This window comes from Notothenia coriiceps, unplaced genomic scaffold, assembly GCF_000735185.1.
Source record: "Notothenia coriiceps isolate Sejong01 unplaced genomic scaffold, NC01 NC01_scaffold00037244, whole genome shotgun sequence".
In the NCBI taxonomy this organism is placed as follows: Eukaryota; Metazoa; Chordata; class Actinopteri; order Perciformes; family Nototheniidae; genus Notothenia; species Notothenia coriiceps.
The window spans coordinates 19406309-19413513 of record NW_011369945.1 but is presented as its reverse complement, the minus strand read 5'-3'; the positions used below and the strand labels follow the sequence as shown (position 1 = coordinate 19413513).

Genomic DNA, 7205 nt, shown 5'->3' with positions numbered 1-7205 from the left:
AATTGAGCTTTAGTGAAATAAAACCAGCACACACACACACACACACACACACACACACACACACACACACATACACACATACACACACACATACACGCACACGCAAACACATACACACACGCACACGCACACACATCCACACACACATGTACACATACACACACACACGTCATTGGAAAATTAAAGAGACTAGACACTAAGGAATGTGTGTGTTTTGCCAAGCCCTGAAGATGGAAAAGGGCAACAAAGTTTTCTGTAACTGTGCATGACGTGACACATTCACATCGAACTGTGTGTCTGATGACTCAGCAACCAAACCCTCAGGTTGGACAATGTAATAAATACACTAAAGACTTAGTGATGCACTATGAGGAAGCCTATCAGTCACTGTGAGCATGTGAAATACACCTACAGTTTTATTTTCAGATTTTAGTTTTCTATAGTTCCACAGACAGGCCTTTCTTTAAAGATTATGTGCGCATATTTAGCAGAACCGTTAATTGCAAGTACACCACCTTTGACCTTTTGTGTTCACACCATTAGAGTTTTATTATGCACGTTTCTAGCCCTCTGGTTTAACAGCTTCACTGCTGAATGTCTGGTCTTCTCAAAGACATGAAGGTGTGCATTTTGCAATGTGACCTGCAGCTTAGGTGCAGCAGGCTGTTGGAGCTTCAGACAGGAGTGACTGATGTTTCTCCTAATTTTCCACCTTAGCTTGACACCTGAGAAATGGATATGTGACATTTATGTAACAGAGGTTCATTAGGTCATAATGTACAGACTTAGAGCATGTGGGATAAGCAGTTGCAGGCTCCTGAATAGTAGGCCCTGTAAGTGTGGGTTTGACCCTCAGAATGGTCTTGTTTCACTGCAGATAGTGTGTCCTGCTGGACAACCAACTTCAATGGACTTGCTGAAAGCAGATGACATTACCCATGTCCGTGAGGGGTCAAGCTGACTCCATGAGTGTGTGCGGGCTGCTCTTTTTGACTTTTTACCCTATTCCGAAAGTTGTGTGGCCCCCAGGGTTTCTGTTGGTATTCTCATTCTTTTCTCAGCAAGCTGTGACAGCAAACCTCTGATTTAAACATCTTCACTGCACACTATTTTTGTTGGCAATGAACGTAAAGATCTAGTTTATGTGTCGTTTTTCATAGGGAATGTGATAGGGTTTACAACCAATTGTAGCTAACACTAATCACACACAGATCATGTTAATAAAATAAAACGTTCAAACCGGAAACTATGCATAACTCCAAATGATGTTCTCAAACACAACACATAAGTGCTATCTGTTTTCCCCTGATTACCCCTCAAAATGTCTTATATGTTATCTTAACTATTAAGGTATCAGAAAAGATCATTTGGTTAACAGATAATACAAAGGTTATCTTTATAACTATTAACAAACGTTATATATAAATATATATCAAGTTTTACACGTAAACAACTTTAATTATGCAACAATTGTATATTATTTTATTTTAAAAAAAATCAGCAATCATTACACACCATCAGTCATCTGAACATTTCTTTCTCCCCAGATCACTATTGTGTTTACTACCATCTTAAGTAGCCGTGTAACAGTTTATGAGGTATAATGCTATTGCAACTTCCTCTCAGACGATGGGCCAGTAAGCAATAAGTCCCAAAAACTAAACTGAACTGTACTTGCTCAAATGTGTGTTTTCTCATGTTAGATACATCTGGAAATGACATGCGCTTATATCATGTGAAAGTGTTGCATGTGAAATCAAAAGCTATTTGATTTGGTAAATATGATTAAAAAGAATAATGTTTACACAATACCTGTGAAACATCTTTACCATCACATCTCTATTGAAGTGAGTCAAAGATCACAAAAAGAAAATCAAAAGGTGTGGAGATGCCGGGGATTGAACCCGGGGCCTCATACATGCAAAGCATGCGCTCTACCACTGAGCTACATCCCCTACTTGTATCAGACGGAAAGAAGAACTATATTTATAGTTTAGAGTGCGCAACAAACATAGTGAGCGATTGGAAGACTTGTAAGGAGAGACGAGAGTGCATTTGGATATTTTTGTTCTGACTGAAGCAACGTTATGTAATTTATGGTTGCAACTTCAGCATACACTCAACTTTTGACCCGGCCAAAAAAAGGTCTACTGTAATGTTCTGTGTGTGTACGTGTGTGTGTGTGTGTGTGTGTGTGTGTGTGTGTGTGTGTGTGTGTGTGTGTGTGTGTGTGTGTGTGTGTGTGNACAGACTCCGTCAAAAGTTGTGTTGGAAATATCTCATAGATTCAAGTCAAGAGATTGTCTTTGAGTCACATGTTCACAGCAAGTGTCTGAAAGGCTGAAATTCAGCCTTTCAGACACTTGCTGTGAACATGTGACTCAAAGACAATCTCTTGACTTGAATCTATGAGATATTTCCAACACAACTTTTGACGGAGTCTGTTCACAGGTCCATTATGCTTTTTTGGTGTCAAAGATGGCAAACTGGGATTGAAACAAAGAAAGCATATTTAAATCTTTCAAGCAATCTTGATGCATTGTAGTGAATTTAATAACTGCTGAATATAGTATGTTGAATTTTTGAAGTCAAAAGTGCAGTAGGTGTCGTGGGTAGAGATTGAAAATATTTTACATTTAATATCCTGAGATAGAAAACAGGATGAGCAACATGTTTCTTTGATGAGATGTTCCACACCCTTACAGGAACTCGTTTGGTCTGCGTGTCAGAGGCGTTTACCCGCAGTTTCTGCATTCCAACCAAATCAAGCGTAACTGTAAAAACAGCTGCTGACGTGACAACATTTACCAAGAACATGAACCTGGACCTAAAAACTAAAACAAAATGTGTTATCTGCCTGCCTATGTATACATTATACAGTACGCAGTATTTGATCCACATGGTTTCATTTATCAGCCTCATTGCTGTGATGTCTGAGAGTAATTTACGTGGATTGAATAGTACGGCATAGTTTAGCAAATAAAAGTGATCGATCTCCCAGCTAGCGCTGTCTGTATAGTAGGCTATTTTGTAACGTAACGCCCCAAACAGCGCCCGTCTGTTAAACGCTATCGATTCAAACGGCAGCGCTTTATTAATATCTTGTTTCAAGCTCTCGTCCATTGTAAAAACAAAACTAGTGGAAGGGAAAATGCTCCAAGGGGAAGCTGATCCACCCTCAGGTGCTGGGACAGCTCGGTCCCTCTGCAGCTGCGTGAGCCGCGGTCTGTGTGAACGCCGCTCCACAGTTTAATGCAGGGCCGTAGCTGCCTTTTTAACGGGCCTAAGATGACATTTTAAATGATTCACTTTTAATTAATGTACTGCTTGTTTTGTTGCCTGCGAAGCTTGTGGACATAGTGTAGGTTTGTTTCTACAAGTACAGTTTTAGGGACACAAAAGTTAGGGGGGCAGCTGGGGGGGAAAGGCTCTACAGTGAAGGGGCAGCTGCCCCCCCTTCCCCCCCCCGTAGATCCGCCCCTGAGCTTAGGTATGTGAAGGTTAGGCGTAATGATATATATTATTTTAAAGCTGCATGAATGGTTAAGTTACCTTTCACAGCAGCACTGGTTCCAGGCCTGGCTGATCTCTTCCTAATGCCGCTGTCTGCTACTGGCTCCTCCTCCACCTCCTTCTCTGCACGGGAGCTGCGTCTGCTCGGTCCCTTGGGCTTCTCCACAGCAGCCCTGGGACGACCAGATAGAAAAACAACGACAGGGAAAGGAAGAACAACACAAGGGTTTGTTACTAAAGATGCATGAGTGTGCGTGTTAACTCTGCTCTACTCAGAGAAAGGAATAATACCACTCAGGACTCTGCTGTTTTTCCTCGTCTACCACAGATACTGTCCATCTTCATCCCGACAGCTTCCACTACAGTACGTCGACATGATCACTGCTTGTCTTTGCAGCGCAAACATGTTAAAATACATACCTTGGGACTAAGTTGATGGGCGTCTTTCTTTTCTTTGCCCATCTGTGATAGAAGTGGAAAAACAGCGGTAATCTATAAACTGTGCTGAACAAACATGGCTTCACTTCCCCCACCATCATATGAAAAACCCCAGGAAAAGAGATGTGGCTAAAAAGGTCACTTGAGTGGTGCCATTTGCTTTGTGATTTGGCTGTTTTTTGCTTTAACTTCGGACATACATAAGTATATTTATATTGTTGCATGCCAATCATACATACCAAGTGCCACATTGTTTTCGCCATGTACCTCTTGGCCAACCAAATGAACTCCCTGAGTTTCAGTAGAGTTAGAAATGTCTAAGCATTTCTCCAAGTCCAACTTTCAGAGATCAGAGTAAGGGAAAGCTTAATAGCCCCGAACACTGTCAGCATTTTGCAGCTAAGCAACAAACAGCAGTTCAAATAATCCAAATGTTATGAGGAGCCTTACCCCTGCTCAGAAGTTGTCGAGACCTCTTCACCTGAACAGGACAAAGAAAACTGTTAATTATATGTCATGTAGTCCCAAGAGATGCATATGGTTTTCTATAAAGTAGTTATATTCAGGGCTGCATATAACTGGTGCGCAGGTGCGCATGTGCACCCGCCGCCAAAAAAGGAGCACCGGATCATTTGAAAAAAGCGCATTTGCGCACCAACATTGAGAGAGAAAGAGAGACGTGAGAGAAGTGGTAAGACGCGTGACTACGCTGCACGACTGCTTCATGCGCTCCCTGCTGCGAGGCACGCACCCCCCCCCCATTGACATTTCGTGATGCAGAGGGCTTCATACTCCACTAGCACCCCCCCCCCCGGTTGACATTCTTGATACAGAGAATGCGCACCAAGCAATATCTCCAGGTACAGGGCAAAAAAGTTATGTGCAGGGCTGGTTATATTCTATAAACAAGCATGTTTTAACAACAACTTAAAACAAAGATGACCCCACTCACCCGTCTTCTCACTGGCGACAGGTTCCTGAGACTGTGGGACTTCTTGTTGAGTCGATGCTGGGAAAAAACATGGACATAGTTCAACTCACATTTTAATATGTACTCAACTTAAACTAGAAATGAGATTGGCTATGTAAGTTTAATGTTTACTTGCACAGGTACGTACTATAACATAAACCAATGCCATACACAACACAACATTTATAGTCTAAGCTAATTTGTAATGCCCTAGAGGGGCCTTTGAAATACATACACACAAACAACAAACAACAAATATACAAGACAGAAACTCAAAAATAGGTGTTTACATTAATCCACAGAGCTCATAAAAATAGTGATAAGACAAAACAATACAGAAACTAATGTAACAACAAAGTAACATCTGATTCAATTGAATTAAATTGATCAAAGTCAAGATCCTGTTTTAGTTCAGTAAAGAATTTCACATTTTGTCAACTCTATTAGAGAACCGCAGTGACGCGTCCTAAAACCCGGAAGTAAGTTAGCATTTTTACCACTTCCGGTTCCTTCGACAAAAAGCAATGCAATTTGTCCATAGGATTTTGGAAAATAGCTCGAAATAAGGTCTGTGTTTGACACACATTAAGAGACAGATCACGTTTTGTTCTACGACATTAAATACATCAGCAGTGACCCCACTGGTGATTTTTGAAGAGTTTACGTGTCTGAAAAACGATGGTTGTTAACATGTGGCTGAATAGGACTAAAGAAGTTGTCGAGGCCGTTTTACGTCATTACGGGTTTTTGGTCTTTGCACAAACACTGGAGATTGGGGTACTGGAGACGGGGTGAGGGGTCCGTGGGTGTTTGATATCCAGAGGTGGTTTACCACCTGACAGGAAGATGTTCTTGTAATCCTGGAGTCCTGTTAGGCGTCGTCCGGGGTCCAAGGGGCTGGTGTCAAATAGTGGTGGTGGGGACAATAAATAGTGGGTTAAAAGGTCCCAGGGGTCCACCTAGATCACGCGAGGTTATGTGTTACCACTGGTGTCGCGGAGTGTTACCACTCCGGATAGGTTAACAGGTATTGGGGTTTGAGGTTGAAATTTGAACGAGGTTGGAGATGGGTCAGAAGTCCCCCGATTGTACCTTCGTGAGTCGGAGGTCTTCATAACATCTGTCCATGTCCAACGGGACACAACAGGCAGAAGTCAGGGTCAAACCATGAGTGGGGTCGAAGAGTAAGTTTTATTTGGGTCCCGGAGTTTGGTCTCTTAGATTCACTCCCGGCAAGTAGTAAATTTGGATCAGGGTAGTCACCCTTCGGCCGGTAGGAAGGTGTTGGTTCGGAAGTCGTAGTAGGATGGGAAAAAGTCGGTGGGGACCCCGGAAGAGGAGGAGAAACGAGATCAGGACCCGACAGATTGTTGTAGGCTTTTCTCGGGGGCTGACAGTGGCACATGGGGTGACGGAACCCCTTTTTCAATTTTTGGACGGGTCCAACGACGTCGACAAAGACCCCATGTCAACTGAGCGCGATTCAAGGCCATCTTTTCCAGGACCGTTTTCCCGGGAGCCTCGACACGTTGGTTGGTCTGGAAGTAGCAAGGACGAATAAGCGACGGTGATTTAACCTCGTGGTTTAGGGGTATCATGAACAGCGACGAAGATTGTTGTACTTGTGGCGGACGATAGAGGAGAGGGTTAGGGTCAAGGACGTTGTACACCGACAAGGGTGAGTCTAACAATGGGTCCGAGTCACCTGACGGGTGTGCGAAAGTCAAAGTTCGTTCCGGGTCCTCCAACGTAAGAGTTCGAACGATAACAGGTGCCATCAGTCACGATTGTGTCCAATGGAACGAGAGACGCCCAACGGGGGGCACGTTTCAAGGACATGGCAGGTTAACAAGGTTTAACAACGCTAAGACCATGGACGATTACCTCCAACGGGGGGTGGGTGTAAGGGGAAGTCAACCGATTGGGGTCGCCTGAAGTGTGTTCACTTCGGACTACGGTCGACACCTCGGGGGTAACGGTGGACGACGCGACTTAAAACAACTTTGTGAGTCTGTTGGGCTCCATTTACGTGTTTGTCCTTTTAACGGTATTAAGACCCGGCACTACCCGAACGAGTCCCAGTTCGTTCACCAGTAAGTTTGGATTTCATATATTTCAAAACCGAAACACCGCTACCGAAGTGTCCACCATTATTCAACTCCTCTCTGCCGAATGTTGACTATAACCTTATCTCTTGGCCGTCACGGTTTGGGCTTTTATTTGTTCTCGCGTCATGACCGAAAGTTCGTCTTGTCCCGTTTGGTTTGAATCGCCCTTAAAAATG

At 43.4% G+C, this 7205-nt stretch overlaps 1 non-coding gene across 1 annotated transcript; it reads right to left on the bottom strand.

Moving 5' to 3' along the window:
• Positions 1 to 1883: 1883 nt before the first annotated feature.
• Positions 1884 to 1955, bottom strand: trnaa-ugc (transfer RNA alanine (anticodon UGC)). The gene has a single exon. It is a non-coding gene; the product is annotated as a tRNA-Ala (tRNA).
• Positions 1956 to 7205: the final 5250 nt, after the last annotated feature.